Here is a 17,960-nt window from a genome sequence, read left to right on the forward strand (position 1 = left end):
AATAAATCAGCCGGATAGCAAAACCCCAGCAAAAAGTCAGTTCAGGTCAGCGCGGAGGTTAGACCAGCCGCGGTCGAGCCCGCGGGGAAGAGAGGCGGCGAACCGGCAATAGAATGCCGCCGATGAATCCCAGGGGTGGTATCGAGAGTGGGCAGAGAGGAATAGGACGGAACTGCCGTGGAGAGACAGGCCTATGAGTAGCGCGAGCCAAGGAAGAGAGCCGACCAGAGTCCTAGGGGGGCAGGAGGGTAGAAAGGGGAGGGTGACAAAAACAGGAACGCCAGACCGACTAGACTAGAAAAAATAAAATAAAAAACTGATTCAGACAAACACAGCATGGACAGAGACGATCTAAGCTTCTGCACAACATATTACGGACTGACACAAGATAGCATCCAAGAGGGCCAGATAAAGGGAAGAATAATGAGGACAAAACGAGGTGCAGGTGAGAAGGGAGAATTAGCTAACAGGGATAACGAGAGGGGCGGGGTGAACACCAGGATGACAGCAGAGCACATGGCAAGCCGTCAAAACAAAAGGCCATGTGCTCCATGATAACAAAGCCCAAGTAGACCCCACCGAAATCGTGACAAAATGTAGAGGAACTTGTATAGTGACAGAACGGACGCTGACATTGTCGCTGTCCTCTGAACAGTGGTTCTGAAAGCAGCCCACTCACTTAAAGCCTGGAAGTGTGTCGCTGTCCGGTTCTGAAAGCGTTGAAGCAGGTGGCGCTGTCCAAAAGCAAGAGGTGCTGAAAGCTGTGTGTCTTGGTGAAGAGTGTGGAAAAGCGCACTCTGTGGTTGGCTATGAGGCTCGTTTGCTCAGAGCTGTCAACAGTCTCCACAGCACCTACGAGGGTGTTTCTTGCATTTCATCTGGTGCATTTTTAAAATTGTTTATTTAGGTAAGCGTCAGACTGACGTCTGTGTCTATTGTCATATGCCATAAGCACTGCTAAGACAAGTCAAAAACAATGTAAAAAAAAAAAGGTCAAAAACAATGTAACCTTTAAAATCTTGAGATTTCAGTTTTCAGCTACAGGATCTTATTTGATATATACACAATTCTTATTAGCAGCATCCATCTGGATCGGTTCCAATTTAACAGACATTCCAATAGGAATACTATAATTATACTCATTTATTTATTTACTTATTTATTTATTTTTGACTAAGATTCTATGCAGTCTTGCTTCTTTGAATGCAAGAGCAACCCCTGTGTGAAATCCCATTTGATTATGGGTTGAACAGTAAACAGTAGAAAAGAGCAGATTAATTCATTCCTGGAACTATAATACAATTCTTAGCTTCCATAGCTGTACAGTATACACTTGGTTAAGACTACACACAGTGCTGTGCTCCAATATGGCCATCTGCAGATATGTATTTTTTTCTCTCTATTTATTTATTTTTATTAGGATTTATGACTTGAACCAGCTGCTTGGTAAGCGTATACACTAAGCAGACAATCATACAGCTAATTTTTGACAGCAGGATAAATCCGTCAGATAATCCAAATCCACAGCAAGAGAGAGATACAGAAAGAGAGAGAGTCTATAAGGGAGATTAAAAAGAGGAGATTGTGAGTGCCGAATCCCACATCGCTGATCATGTGACCTTAATTCCACTCTGTCATTTCTTCCCGCGGAGTGTGAGAGAGACGACCAATCACAAGGCGCAGTTCGTGAGCTCGTGAGGAGTGGGAGAAAAAAAAAACATCCCGCTAACGGCAAGTGAAGCTCAGATGCAGTCCAAAAGGGGGGAAACACTCATACAGACTCACACTTGTCACTGCAATGCATATGCACACAAACATGCAACCTCTCACATGCCGTTTACACCTAGTTTTGTTTCAGTTTGGTGTTTCTTTCTCAGAAAAGCATGTGGGTTTTCTCACTGCATGTCATTGGTTTGTTCAATCAAGTATGTAATGGCATATTTACGACTCTTCACCGGCTCCTACAAGTCGACCCCTGTCCCCATCCATGTCTATGGTGGTTTTACAGCTCTGTTATGGTCATGTTTTGTTCTACCTTCTGTCAAATATAAAGCTCATATAAATTACACAGCCGTTAGGAAAACAAAAACAGACATATCAATAGAGCTCTTGCCAGCATCACTCATTAACTATTGATGCTGTGTGAGATCTGGCGCTACAGCTGGATACACACACGCACACACAGATTGTTTATTTCTGCACTCATTGAGAATGGACTCAATTCAAACCAGTCTCCATGGTACTGAACCAAACAAGAGGGGTGGCAGTTTAAACTCTAACTAAACCAAAGTGGTCAATCGTACTGTGGTGCTTACAGCCATACAGAAATGAACATCTGTGATGCCTTCTGTACCACCTTAAAAGTACAAATTAATATTCAAAATAAAGGACTATGAAATAAAGTGATGTAAAAACAGCCTTTCGGGTAAAAAGAAAAGGAATCAGAGTGCAGTTGGCTTTGATTAAGAAAAAAAAAAAGAAAAAAAAAAGACGGGTGGCATGCAGTGGCTTTTGAGGATTATGCCAGGCAGGAGAATGGAACCAAATGGAGAGAAGTTGTTTGAAGCTCCGCAATAAGCTACTCTTACTCTCTTTCATGTTTTGAAATGAGGGAACAACTGTGCGTGTTAACCGCAATCCAGCAGCCCCTTTGTTCCTTCTTTAGATCACGAGCTAATGGAGGAAGGGGCTGAAAAATTGTGAAACCGGAAGAGATCCGTCAATTAGGTGTGGTTTGACATCACTGAGAGTGTGAAAGGCGGGGGAAAATGATTGAACGGAAGGTGATAGCATCTTGAGGTTTGATCACTCCATACGTCAGGGGCTGCAAACTCCACTGGGAAAAAAGGGGCATGAGATGAGAGCTACGTGTGGGCATGTGGGGGAAGGGGTGTGTAGGGTACAATCACAAAGCACATAAATAACAATTTCACCACTGTAATGACAGACAATCCTTGTTTCTCTGCCTGCCTACACTGTCTACTCTTTCAGAGAAAGCAGATAGTCCATCCTCTTAAATGCGCTGTGTAAACAATAGACCCTCTCCCTGCCCTCAAACTGACAGTTTTCAAAGAAAACGTCCAGGCAGGGCGAGAGACGCTTGGAGATGACCTCCTCGTCGCCAGTGTCAGAATTAGTGAGAGCGGCAGTAGACGGCAGGAAGCTAGTGAAGTTATTCCTCCTGGAATCAGCCGTCACGAGGCACTGGAAGCAGTGTGTCTCACGCTCTAGTGAGTGCTATTATGGACTGTTTTCACTCAGTAATGAAATGCAAAAGCCTTTCACATGGCTGAGCATGTAATCACAACACATATGCATGCACATAGGGTATGTACTGTAGTGTAGTATTCTCATCATATGAGTGGAGTCAGATATTGCTATCTAAGCCATTTCAAGACTTTAAATCCCAAAGCAGCATCTAATTTGAAGTAGAATATTCTAAAACAGTTCAGTACAGAAGTTATACTTAACTAACACAAACACACACAGAGAGAGGGAAACACTGTTCTCAGTACAGTCAAGTGTCCCTACCTGGCGGTCAGTAGTCACTCCTGGGTTTTTGTTCAGAGCTGGAAGGCAGGAAGAGCAGGAGGTGGAGGCTGAAATAGAATTGAGTGAAAACACCTCCGTTTGTCCTGTAGAAATATGGATGCCCTGTGCACACGCGTTCTCTCTCTCTCTTACACACGGCTCTGAAACGCAGCACTGAATTTCTCTCTCTCGCAGCCTTCCTACTCGTCTTCCCGCCCACCTACCCCCGACACCCTCCCTTTTCCTATCTCTTTCTTTCACACACACTGTCATTCTCTCTCGTCACACATGCGCACTCTCTCTCTCTCTCTCTCTCCAGGCACACACTCATTCGCTGTGACACAAGCACTCTCTTGTACATACATTTGATTTCTTTACTCGACAAACATTCTCTTGCTCTGCTTTTGTCTTTCACGAACAGGGATGAACATCTCTCTTTTTTTTTACGTGACTAAGGCTATATCTGTAAAGGAATACCTGCTTGTTATTAACTGTGCGCATACTGAAAGGTTCTCAACCAGTGGGATGCGACCTAAAATGCATCACAGGTCAGTTTCGATACGATCGCAGACAGCCACATGATGTAAAATGCAAAAATCGAGGACCTCAACCAAACCCATTATATCAATAAAATCTAGAACTATACATACATTTTGTGTGTATGTGTTTGCACACATACACATGCTGGTGCTGCTCTACACTACAGGGGTTGACACACCAGTTCACAGCTGATAACTGATAGCATTGGGACTACAAATAGTCTAATTGTCTAATAATCTAATTGTTAGTATATATAAACATACGCTAGATGAACGTCTTGGGTCATAAGACACATCCCACTACTTGAAAAAAGCAGTGAATAGAACAATTTGCTGTTTAACATGCAGTGCATCAGATACATAAAATGTCAGTTTAAAAGCAAAAGACCAATCAGAACGGAAGCACTCATCCCTTCCTAAGGCTGCCATTTCTTCCTGCTCTTTCCCCCCTCTCTCTCTCGTAGTGTAGATGCAGCCCACGTCCCCTTGAGGAGTCAGTCAAGGGTATTCCCAAAGAAACTGTATGCAAATGAACAGTGAGCCCGGAGCAGCTGCCTGGCCCCTCCCCTGGTCCAGATGCTCGGCCTGGGAGGGGAGTGGGGGGCGGAGCGGTGGCCTAAAGGGACTACAAAAAGCCACCGCAATAAACATAGCTTGAGCTCAGCTTGCCGACAAACCAATTTAGAACAACATTAATGCTAATGATGAGTTTTTAAACACAGGCATTTTCTATTCTAAATCAGCTGATTCGTATATTTGTTGTGTTGAGTTTAGGCATTGTGATTTTTGGCATTACCAAATGGAGGGGTTGGAATGAGAATGGTTTGAAATGTTGTCAAGGTCATGCCCTTCAGTGAGAAACACTCATCACTGAGTCGGAGTCTGCAAAACGGCGAAAAGGTAAAGGGGGGTGGAGTTACTGCAGGTTGAACACACTTACGCTACACACTTCAGAGCACTCAGGTCTGATGCATGGAATACCAAGATCGCTCCCTTTGTGCTATATTAGTCTCTCTCTCTCTGTTTCTCTCCCTTTTGACCTCATTCTCTTCCCTTCTCTTTTTCACACTCCGTCTAATCCCGCTCTCATGCTGTGACGGTTAATTTTTCCGTTGTACGCGTGCGCTTCAGGCAGCAATATGTTCTATCTGACAGTTTACATTAGCAAAGCCTCTCAGCAATAGAATAAGCTGTTGGCCATTAATGACATCCACTCAGTTTCTGAACGCACACAGATACAGGTCAGGTTTTTCTTTTTGTGTACATTCTCAACACCTTAAATATTATTCTTTAACCTCTTTTTTCTATGTTGCAGTCGATGAGAAATGTCATTCATTTTACAACTAAAATGCAACATATAAGAGTGAAATAGGATATCCAACAAGAATACACTTAGACTTGATTTTGTCCATTAGGATTGGATTGTGATAAGTGGTTGTTACATACCAAAAGCATCGTAACTTAAGTAACACTTGCAAATCATCGTAGATCTACGAGTGCTCTGGAGTAATCGTAAAGCTCTAAGTGCATCGTAAGAAGACAGATTTATGCGGTCACCTGCAGGACAATCGGCAGATTGCACCTTTAACTTTATTCAAGTGCAATGTGATTATAATATAAGGATTTGATTGTACTTTATTGTACACTTTATTACTCGTTTTTAGTTGTCTGGAACGCAGCATTAGGTTAACATTTCAATAAACTAGCGTGTACTACAATTACGAACCATTCTATAAGGTGACATTTCAGCACTTGACAAACGTATAGCGACTCCTAAGTAGCACTTAAAGCACGGCTATGTGCGATTGTGTTAAGTGCATTTTTGGGAAACGCACATGAAACAATAATGAACAACCGTAAAATGACTTGTAGAAAACACTCTTAAACTCTAAGATCAATCGTTATCAAGAAACGCAGCCCAGAACAGTGCCAGACAGAATGTATTGTAAGTTCTGTCATGACAACTCTTTGAAGATTTTAGCTTGGTTATGCATATGACAATGTTAATGTATTTGTTCTTGGCGGACTTGTTCTGCTACACAGCTGAATTGCTGCTGCTGTTGGTTATTGCTGTTGTTGTAGATTATTGCCGCTGCAAAGCAAGTACAGGAACTTAAAGACATACTGCTGCTGCACAAATAGCATATATAATAACCCTGTAGCAGATCTACACAGGTGGATCTGGGGAAGGTGGAGGGTTTCAGAGGAACTCTGAAAGCGCACATGTGAATAGCTCTAGTGAATGCTAACCAGCCATTCAAATGTAAAGCAGCAAGCTAATTGGCTGCGTATGCAACATGAACCAATCATCTTGTGCCAAGTAGTTTAACGTTTGCGTTAAGGACCCATCAGCCTGCGCCATCTAGGGTTTAATGACAGAACTTGGCATTTTGATAAAATAGTGCATAAATTACGCTATTTAGCTACTAGTTAACATTATCTAATGGCTAGTGGCATAAATTATGTAAACGGAAATAGGATAAGTCATTTCCAGGAAGCGCAAGAATTTGCATTTTGTTTTGATTTTGATTAAAAATATAAAACCACAAGCCATATAAATATACTGTGAACCATTTATCTGCACTGTGTTGCTAAGCAAACCATCCACAAACCATCCTTTGGTTGATTGTTTGTGGCACCATCAACATTATCCTGTTTTGAGTCATATCAGCATAGAACATCTATTTATCTGACCAGTTGCAGTGTTTGGGAAAACCTGTTTAAAAATTATTTTTTACATATTATCTTAGTGAAACTGCAGATACACACTTCATCTTTAAGAAAACAATGATAATCCAAGATTCAGTAGTATAAAACTACTGTTTTTATAGATAAGGGACCTGAAATCAGTTCAAGTGAGACCATCTTTCAACATCACACAATAAGACGCTAATGCAGCATCCTTTTGGGACAGCCATCTCCAAACATCTCCCTAAATGTGCATGATGTAGTGTTCGGGATGGTATTGATGGAACAGGAAGTGTGTGTGCTTACACAGGCAGCCAGGCAGGAAATCAAACCCAGCACAAACAGACTCAAAGCTTAATGATTACCCTTGTTAAGCCGTCTGCTCCAAACAGCAAACCTTTAGAGGGGGACGTGTCTCTTGCTTTTTTTTTTTTTAAACAGATGTGTATTGGATCTCACAGTGCACTGCAGGTAGATGGTTTATATTCAGCTCCTTGACAGAGAAAATTGAGAGTCAGCCAACTGGCGCTAGAGGAGAGGTGAGAATGACAGTGACCTGTGCGTATGCTCGCCACATAAATGTAAGCTTATTGATCCAAGGTGGGGGGAGTGTGGGATTTTTCCACATTTTCACCTCTGTGTTTTGCTAAAGCCGTTATTATCTCATGCCACATTGGGTTTATCTGCCATGTCTCTCCAGCTTACAGCATACTACATGCAAGTGTACTCCCCGTGTTGCTTGAATGTGCACGCCAAGCGCACACGCTTCTCTCGCAGCATCCACAGAGATCTGCCACTGAAGATGATGGATTGCTCAAGGAGTAAAACAATAGAGCAACATTATCAAATCTCACATATCAGTTGCTGCTAAGAATCAGGATGGATCCCATTGCGTAATCAGTGACGGCTGATCACTATGCAGTTTACATAGAGCATAATACTGTCCTCTTGGGGCCGCTGGCTCAAAATAAACAGACTGTTGTGCGACCTTTGATCCAGACTTAAAACAATAAGACAATGTCCACCTTGCAAACAGTATCCTAATCTGTGATCTCAGGTCAGATGGTTCTTGGGTGGCTAATTGATTGAGCCTCTCTTCTCATAATAGCTCAATTCCCATGGGCACATCTGTTACCATGGCAATGTCTCTATACACAATATACCAGCCATTGCTATAATGTTCTGCAAGCACAATGGAGCTTTTAAACTGGACCAGATCTTTTTGTATAGTCTATTTATTTTACAAAGCAAAAATTTTATCTGTGGTGAAGGTCCTATATACACAGTGAGTAGTCATGATTTGAACTGAATAAATACAATTAAATAATAGCTTAACTGAGGCAAAATGAAAAGGACAAATGAGCTTTTCTTAGTTATCTTTCAATAATATTGCCATTTCCACCATCTAACTACATCCTTGCTTATACATTAATATTTTTTTGTTTTCAGAAAGCTCTTGGATTTCATCAAAAATATCTTAATTTGTGTTCTGAAGATGAACGAAGGTCTTACAGGTTTGGAACGACATGAGGGCGAATAATTAATGACAGAATTTTCATTTTTGTGTGAACTATCCCTTTAAAATGAGTGTCTGCAAGATGACTTAAAATCTGGACATTTTCAGGGACAAAAGAAGAGATATTCTGATGAATAATATCAGAACAAATATTTTTTTTTTTTAATGAAATGTTTTAATCACTTAGTTTTTTTTTTCATTTATAGTCATTTTATTGTATGCAATTTATGTGTTTATGCCAAAACTCCTAATTAATATTCATAGTAGTAATGCTGTCAATGCATCATTAAATTTTACATTGTTACATTTATTTATTCATTCATTTAAACTATGGACTGGAATAAGAGAACAACACACAAAAGCAAATTCCGTTTATCACTCAAATTCATTTATAAAAGGAAACAAAACAGTTCTGAAATATGAGCTGTAAGTGAAAAACAATATTATTGAGAAAACAAACATTTGACTGCTACAGGTTAGAAGGAAAATGTATTTAATTATTATTCGCAATGTGCATTTGGAATATTTCAGCAGGTTTAATATAATTCATATTAACGCAGATAACATGATTCATTGTTTTAATCAACTGACAGCCCTAAAACTTATAATCATGTGTTATTCTGTTTATCAGAAACACCTGAGCCATATTAAGTAGAACGCAGAAGTAGTTGTGCAAGTAGTCCACTGTATTATGTATGTATCCACAATACATTGGCTACCTGGATATCAGAATCAATATCAACCATATTTATTCAGTACCAGGATATTACTATATGATTAGAACTGGGCAGTATATCGAGTTTGTACAATATATTGGCATATTCTTTATAAGCGATATGGTATGAGGCAATACTGTTTATATCAATATACAGTAGTTTCATATGAGCGCATCTGAAAAAGAGCGGAAAACACAGAGTGAGCGGCTGCGGGGCAAGTGCATTATCTAATTTGTCCTAAACATGAGACATGCTTTATATTTAGGGCTTTAAAATAATTTGTAATATGTAGTCAACACATGTAATTTAAAGTGTTTGCCCTGTCAGATGCTCTGACAGACACATGTGCAGACAGATGGCTACCTGCGCTGTTTAATGCTTTTGAGTTGTGATGTTTTCCTCAGTGCATAACTTATATTTCACAGGCATATTGTCCATCTGTAAACATTAGAAAGTCATGGAAATATTTCCATTTTGCGGTCAGGAGTGCATGCACGCCAAACAGACAGAGTGCAATAGAATAGGAGTGCAATAATTCTGACTAAAATACACATTTTGCTAAAATATTTGTTGTTGGACAATAAATGTGGCATATGTAGAAGTTTTTTTTTTTTTTTTTTTTTACTGTCACTTTTGATAAATTTAATGCATCCTCTAACTATGAAGTGACTTTAATGGGGGTAATTAAACAATTAGTGTGTGCTTTTGTTTTTATTTAATTTCATGTTTAGTTTAGTGAATTTAACCTGCTTAAAAAATAAATATTTTTGTTTTTAGATTGTAATGTTACAATGCTACAATGTAATGTGATTTTAACCCTTTATATAGCATATATACTGCTTTATACATAATATATAGCATATAGGTTTATATAGTTATATATATATATAACATATTTATATAGCTATATAGCTTTATATAGCTATAATATATAGCATAGCTTACATGGTTACATTTACTTTATTTGTTTTCAAACCTCTTTATATGTACAGTGTTTGTTGGACAGCATTGTGAAATACACACACACACACACACACACACACACACACATATACTGTATATATAAAGTTGAGAAATATACTGAGAAATATACCGTATATCGCAATTCAGCCAAAAAAATAACAAGATATAATTTTTTGGCCATATCGCTCAACCCTACAGATACCATCACTACTCTTTTTTAAAGAGATTTTATAAAGGTTGTTTATTAAAAAATGTACCATCAATGTAATTTCTTACATGAGCATGGAGAGCTACTAGGGCATCAGCTCATTCCCGAAGTTGGCTGCCAGGATTCAGCAAGGCGGACATATTTTAAAAAAATGGTCTAGAGAAGAGTGCTTAATACAATAATCTCATATGTGCTGGTGGCAGAGAGGGTCTGCTTTAGCACAGAAAAATAAATTAAGAATGGAGCTCTCAGCTGCCACATTAATGAGGTAAACCAGGAACACAGAGCTCACTTACACCTGCTAACCACAGTTGAGTGCCAACTCACTGACTCTTCTTATATTAGAAAGTGAGAAAAAGAAAGTAAGAAAGAAAAGAAACCGAGAATGTGCTAGGGAAAACAAACACTTCCTATTTCAAACAAGATATTATTGCGTCTGCATGCTCGTTGCAAACACGAACGAAGGCTTTAGTCAGTGTTCCATTCCGACAAATCTCATTTTCTACAAAAGTTTTTGTTGGCAAAAAGTATTTTTCATAATCCAAGACTACCATGTATATATATCTAGGGGTGCAGAAACAATCGGAAAAGTTGGCAGGGCATATTCTAAATCTTATTAGCTTAGCTCATGAATATGAATTAGGTTGTATAAAATTCCAGTAAATATGTAATTGATGTATTTATATAGTACAATCCATACACAATCCATACACACTTTAAAATGCTTTACATAGGCTAAAAGAGAACAGTTAATCAATAAAATGCATTTAAATTAAAACTATAAATTAATTTTAAAAAATATATATATAATTAAAAATACATTAAAGTAGTCCAAACTGATTTGCTAAATATACTGTTTGTTTACATTAAATCTACTGCCACTGCAACAAGAAAGAAGCTGCAGTTTGGTCTTAACATAATATGCATCAGACTAGAAGACTATTTTTGTTTGCAGATTGGCCAAGCAAAATTATTACATCCTAAAAAGTGGGTTTCACACTAACTTTCAAATTTCTCAAAGTTATGAAGGTCGCAGCTCCCTTCCAGAGTGCCATTAACATTGAAATGCCACTCATCTCCCAAACCCAAGCCCCTGAATACTACAATATCCTGAAGGGGCCTCATTTATAACCGTTGAGTACGCACAAAACCTGCCCTGAAAGAGGCGTACGCCACTTCCTACGCAAAAGGTGGGATTTATAAAAATCAAACTTAATGGGAAAATTTGCGCAGCTGCACGCAAACTCTGACCCATGCGTACGGACTTTTTTTCCTGGAGAGAGAAAAGTAATGAAGTAAACAACAATTTTAAACTGTTTTCATTTCATCATAATTTACATTAAATATTCCACTCTCATTAATGGAGACAAGCACTGAAATTACATAAAGTCATTACGCAGAAGAAAACCAAATTATATAAATTTAGACATAGCCTATTTGCAGAGGCGGACAGTAACTAAGTACATTTACTTGAGTCTACATTTGAAAGACAAATATTGTACTTTTCACTCCACTACATTTCTATCAAGGTCCTCGAAGTAGAAAGTCGTTACTCTGTAGCAACTTTGAAAGTCAGTGGGTGATTTTTTTCTTCTCTATAACGTGACTTTCTTTCTTTTTCAGACAGTTTATCAGTGACGCGCAGAGTCAGATAATTGTATTTACACTGCAATAGATATAGGCCTATATTTTTCAACTAAAAATAGCTAAAATATGTTCACCTTATCAGCAAAACTGTGTTAATTTAATTTAATTTGAATTTTTTAAAACTATTGAAATATTATTTGGCCAGTGGAAATGAATGAGATCAACTCTATTCGAAATTATTTTTCAGAGAACTATTTTAAACAGTTTTATGGATATTTTTATATATTTATTCTAAAACATAACAAGGATACTGGATGGTTTTTAGCAATAAAAATGAATGTGTATGGCACAAATGGCATTTATAGTCTGTGTCTCATATTTCCTTAATGTGTTTTTACCTTTGACGGTGTTAAACATGGTGTCATGTGGATGGGAATATGCATAGAAATGATAAGCAGATGAGGTTATGCATAGTAAAACTAGGTTGTAAGCTCCATATATGGTGATTTCGGGGAGGAGTCGGGGTGGAGATGCACGTATGCACAATCTTCCCCTGACTGGGATTTATAAAGGGATTTTTGTGCATGTTCTGGCGTACGCATGGTTTTATAAATCTGAAAACTTTTGTGTGTATGCAAAATCTAGCTTTTGTGCCTACGTACACTTTTAGGATGAAATCTACGGAGAGTTTTATAAATGAGACCCCAGATGCAGACAGGATTTTACCCCTCCTTGAATGTACAACCACAAAAACAGTCTCTTCTTGAAAAATAAAACAACCCTAAAACTATGTCTCCAACTGGAGAAAGACCAAGACAAATGAAGACTGCACAGAGAAACGGAGTGCAAATGGAGGGAAGGCCTTGATCAAAGCATTTCTCCTGAGCAAGGACTCTCAGCCTAACAAAAGGTCAAGGGTACTTTAAGCTGTGAGAGCTGGATGCACCCACTGAGCATCATTACCGTGAGTCCTTGCCTGTTCTCAACTTCCATACAGTATACGCACTCTTAGTTGAACAATACACCCATTAGGCCACTGCTAATGAATGGAAGCCTTTGAGAGATGTGCTTTTGCATTTTGTCGCAAGTGTAGGTTTACTTACGAGAATAAAATTGATATTCACCCCTTCGTTTGTTTCCTAAAACAGTTGGGTGTCACACTAAATACATTCATAGGTTCCTTCCAAGGCGGCTTTACACGATTTTGTAGACATAATTTCAAAACTGGCAAATCTAACACAATTATAATCAGTTTAAAATGAGCTGAATTGATAGAGTGTGTTTGCGTGCGGATCTGGAGCAGATACATGCAGGAGATTTTAAACGCATTTTAGGCAGAGAAACCTCTCTTAATTACTTCTGATAGTTTAATTATGCTTCCCATTTGCCAGGAGCATCAACCTGCCAGACTCAAGCGAAACAGCTTTATTTTCATCATCTCCTCACTGTCTCTTTCTGTCTTTCTGTGGATGCCTGGGCACCCTCCATGTTTTCTTCGGTGAAAGCAGGTGTTCATTTGAGCTGGCGAACACTACCAAACTAGATGCAAACACACAAACATGTGCACACCCCCCTTCTCTTCTCCTCCTGACATCTGTGGAGGCCATTGTTTCTGACAGGAGAGGAGGACACGCTGCAGATGTTGGGATGGTAATGAAGTGTGAGAGAGGAGACGTCCAAGACGTCCACTGTAATCATACACCGCACTTCCAATCCTTGGCTCTCTTACTTAATTAGTGCAGATCTAGTCTGGGTAAGTTGGAGATGTGTAAACCCAGATTCCCAGATGTCCATCCTGGTTTCAAGGCCAGTTTGAATTTTAGTAAGTGTTCCTGTTCAGGATTTATTCCAACACAGAGCTAATAGTTGCAGATGAAAGCATGGTTCTTCAAAGATCTAGATGTAGTACGATTCCTTTGCCTGTCAGCATCTGGTAAACACCTGTGCCCTCCACATTAGCGAGGAAGACTGAAGGAGACGATCCCACTGGGAGCAATTTAATGGAGGCATCAGAGAGTTGGAGTGAGCTGCTGTGATTTAACATCTACAAGAGCCGCCTCATTGACCATTCCACTCAGGGTGAGCAATTAAGACTTTTTCATAGCCCCAATTTGACCCCAACGACCTCAGACAAAGGGGAACTCCACAATCGTTCTGCAAACAAAGGCTCTTGTTTATATACACTCATACATAGTGGCCCCCTCGTATATGTTCTACCAATTTTAAACTCTATATAGCTCAATGACAAATAAACCATCACAATAAACAAAAAATATAATTTAAAACATTTATTTTATTCATGCTGGTCTCAAATGGTATTGAAAATGTTTTAAAAAGTTTACTGTTTAAATTTATTGAGAAAATGTCATGTTTAAGTTAATTTCTCTAACATATCATGAATTATTATTCTTTTTAGGGAGTCACACCAGATGATATTTGACCTAGCCTTGTCATAAAAACAAATTTTAGGAAACTTATTAACCATATCACACACTTTTATGAGGGTCTGCAGGGGTAATTTCCTTTCGGGTTTTTTTTTTTTTTAGTTTTTTTTTTCTGCATGTTGGTTGAATCGCAATACTTATGTCCTCCCCCAAAAGAACAAAATTAACATAAATTCAGAAATAAAAAAAGCTCATTCTAGAAGAGAGTTATACAAGTCATTGTAGCTCTGAATTGCATTTTTATGTACTTTTGAATAATTAAAAAGATCTGGAAATTAAAAAAGATGTCACGTCACTGATCCAATTATCAAGCACAAACCGGCATAAAAAATACTCAGTCTGGACAGGTGAGGCTATATTTGTGTGTGGGTCTGTACAGCAGGATCAGTGCTGTGGATTGGGCCAAGGATCATGTCGGCTTTGGAGAGCACTCATTAAATGTGTTTGTCGAGAGTCTGATAATTAAATTATCATGCATAAAACTGCTGCACCATCCGGTTAAATCCGGTCAAAGTAATGAAGTTGTGCATTAGAATCAGCCCCCTGAATTCTGGAGTTACTTCAACTGTAGCCTTGAAGTCAATTGATCTGAAAACATTCCTCAAGAGTGACGTCCATTCAAGTGTTGAAGGACTGAAGGCCTCTAGGAACAATGGGTCTATGAAATGCGCACATAGTTGCGTCAAAGCAAACAAACATTCTTAAATTCAAAGTGTTGCACTGTGATGAAACACAAAGAGAGAGTGTCAAGAGAAGAAAGAGAGGGACTGAAAAAGACACAGACTTTGGAGCAATGGACGAGAGAGAGAGCAACCCACACAATAATGCGTCTGTTAATGTAACATAGGAAGATTGGGGGAAAAAGACGGACCCCAAACTTTTCATTGGTAGTGTATATAATCTAACTTTGACTAGATATGTCATAAGTTTACTTGAATCAGTAATCACTATTGATTCTTTCCCACAAAGAGAACAATGTATGCAGCTGACTGTCATATATCATTTATGACTTTTATTTTCTTCCATGGAAAACAAAAGGAGACATTCTGAAGAAAGTAGCTGTTTTCCAACAAAACCATTCAATGACCAAGAACTGTCAAATGTACAAAGGATCATAGAAGTACCATTAAAGTAGTCTACACATTTTCTACTTGCCAACTAGACATTATGATAGTTTAATTGAGTAAAAAGAGGTAAACATTTGAAATAACAAGTGCAAATGTTTAGTAAATGCAAAAAGAATTTTCATTTTTGAGTGAGTGAATAAAGAAGCTTTGAACAAAATAATAATAATAATAATAATAATTATAATTATAATTATTATTATTATTATTATTATTATTATTATTATTATTATAAATTAGTGCTGAAACTTTGAAAGTTGAAAGTTTGGGCTTTTAACACTAGCAATATTCATTCATCTTCATGTGAACTTATAAAATTGCAACAAAATTGCCTTTCCACAGCAGCGAACTAGATGTTGGAATGGAATCACCTCTGCTCTCTTTACCTGATGGTATTAATAACATGCATGTCATGTCTATAATTGCCTGTCAGTCCGAGATGATTAAAGCTACCAGGTTAAAGTCCACTCCTAAACTTAAGTCTTCAAAGCATATATTGGTTTTCCACTTTCCCAGAGGCGTTTGTACAAGAAAAGGTAAAATAGTGGCCGGTAGCACACACATGCACGCAGCAGGTGATGCATGTGTGAGAGAACACAGTATTTTAGCACTCCCTGGGATCCAGTATTAAGTAAACTAATGACCCAACAAAACAGTCGGGCCTTGGTAATACATCACAATGCCTAAACAAATTGCCCTGTCCCACAACAACGGGACATCGATAGATTCCTTGTAAAACACAGCAGTCGTGTGCGGAAACCTTCATAATGGGAAAACGTGCTTAAACATGTGAGTAGGTCATTGCTGAAAGGATCAATAACACTTGATTTTTGCTGAAGTACACATGAAATCAAAATTGACCCCATTTATTATAATATACATGTCAGGTCAACACTAGTGTTTGGCACAAAAACTAATCAGATTTTTGCATGTTATTTGTCTGTTTAAACCAATGGATAAAAATGGCAGACAGGCTAAATGAAAATGCAAATTCACTCTCTGACAGTAGGTGGCGTTAAAAAATATAACACCAAATACAAGAGTACAGAGACAAAAGAGCTGGTTCGGGATTCTTCCTCTGCTATACATTGTTGCTAAGCAAAATAGTTTGTTTGTCAAGCTGTAGTCTTATGTAACAGCTGCATCTTACTGGTTGGCCAGTTTTGGAATGGAAAAGAGTTTAGAAGACCACTCTGTAAAAAAAATAAATAAAAATATTGCATTGCATTGATGACATACGATATGTTCGTGTTGGTCTGAACAGATGCATTTCCAGTTGTTTATTCAAATTGAAATGTTTATTGCATTGAGTTTTCACACCAAATGCTTGCCAATCTTGCCAATACCAATCTTGGTGTGAACAGGTTTTTCCTTTTTTACAGAAAAATCACATTACTGTAGCAAAATGGGTTGCAGATGCTTCATGTTGATTTTTGTTGACGTAACCATCTTACAGTTAAGCTACTACCTACTGCATACTCAGCACAACAATCCCTCATCTTAACTTAATTTTAACAATGCTTAAAATATTTCACACTAAAATAGGTGCCCAAGATATTCTATAAAGTAGTGGCCTTATAGTACACAAAGCACCCAACATTTAAATGAAGTGATTGTTCGCCTATACTGCAAGCAACAGCTGTTTTTTATAGAGTGTGAGATTCACATGTATGGAGGCAGGAAGGTTGAGAGGTGTTTGTGAGGCTGTTGCTGCCTCTAAGACAGATTGACAATTGTGCTAACATCATGTGCTGAAAGTCTGGGAGGTGTTCTGCCTGCCCCAGTGTTACAATAACCACAGACAAACAATGAGATGTGCGCTCACTTAACAGATACAGCAGAGCTGAGTGCGTATCTAGATGCGTCTATCTAACGGCAGACTCAAGTGAAAACTTTTCATGGTTTCAATTAGTTCTTCGGCAGTATTGACAACACATATCAACATCTAGCGGAAGCTAGAGATTATGGTTTCTAGTTTTAAATATGGATATTTTTCTTACACAAACACATCGATTCACCATGTGGAGCACTTTTTATGATGGATGGATGGATGGATGGATGGATGGATGGATGCACTTTATTGGGCTTCAAAATCTCGACCACCATTCACTGCCATTATAAAGCTTGGAAGAGCCAGGACATGTTTTAATACAACTCTGATTGTATTCAATTGAAAGAAGAAAGTCACATACACCTGGCTTGAGAGTGAGTCAATCATGGGGTAATTTAAATTTTTGGGTGAACTATACCTTTAACTTAAAATGCAATTTAAAGGGGTCATATGACGTTGCTAAAAAGAACATTATGTTGTGTATTTGGTGTAATGCAATGTGTTAATGCGGTTTAAGGTTACAAAAACACATTATGTTCCACATAATGTACATTATTGTTGCTCCTCTATGCCCCGCCTTTTTGAAACGCGTCAATATTTACAAATCTCTTCGGTCTGAAAAGCGAGGTGTACGCTGATTGGCAAGCTATCCAGTGCGTTGTGATTGGCTGAATACCTCAAGGCGTCACACACTGTTGGCTAGAGTGAGGAACGGCCGGCAGACTTGAGAACGGCTCGGCTGGCGGGCTTGCGGCAACCACATGTGACGACCCCGTGCTGGACTCCGCTTCGTCCACGGTGAAAGCCGACCGA

At 38.7% G+C, this 17,960-nt stretch overlaps 1 protein-coding gene across 4 annotated transcripts in view; it reads right to left on the reverse strand.

Annotated features, from left to right (window-relative positions):
- The window catches only part of LOC107755909 (synaptotagmin-1-like), a 246,790-nt gene that overhangs the window by 89,149 nt on the left and 139,681 nt on the right, over window positions 1-17,960 (reverse strand). Inside the window, exon 1 of one of the 4 annotated variants that reach the window (XM_016572873.1) lies at window positions 3,532-3,760. The exons of 2 other annotated variants lie outside the window; for them this stretch is intronic. The gene's annotated coding sequence lies outside the window, so the exon portion shown is untranslated. Of the gene's footprint in view, window positions 1-3,531; window positions 3,761-17,960 lie in introns of those variants that run through there. One more of the 4 variants, XM_016572870.1, reaches the window with a different exon arrangement.

The sequence above is a fragment of the Sinocyclocheilus rhinocerous genome, unplaced genomic scaffold (genome assembly GCF_001515625.1).
Source record: "Sinocyclocheilus rhinocerous isolate Xijiao unplaced genomic scaffold, SAMN03320098_v1.1 scaffold412, whole genome shotgun sequence".
In the NCBI taxonomy this organism is placed as follows: domain Eukaryota; kingdom Metazoa; phylum Chordata; class Actinopteri; order Cypriniformes; family Cyprinidae; genus Sinocyclocheilus; species Sinocyclocheilus rhinocerous.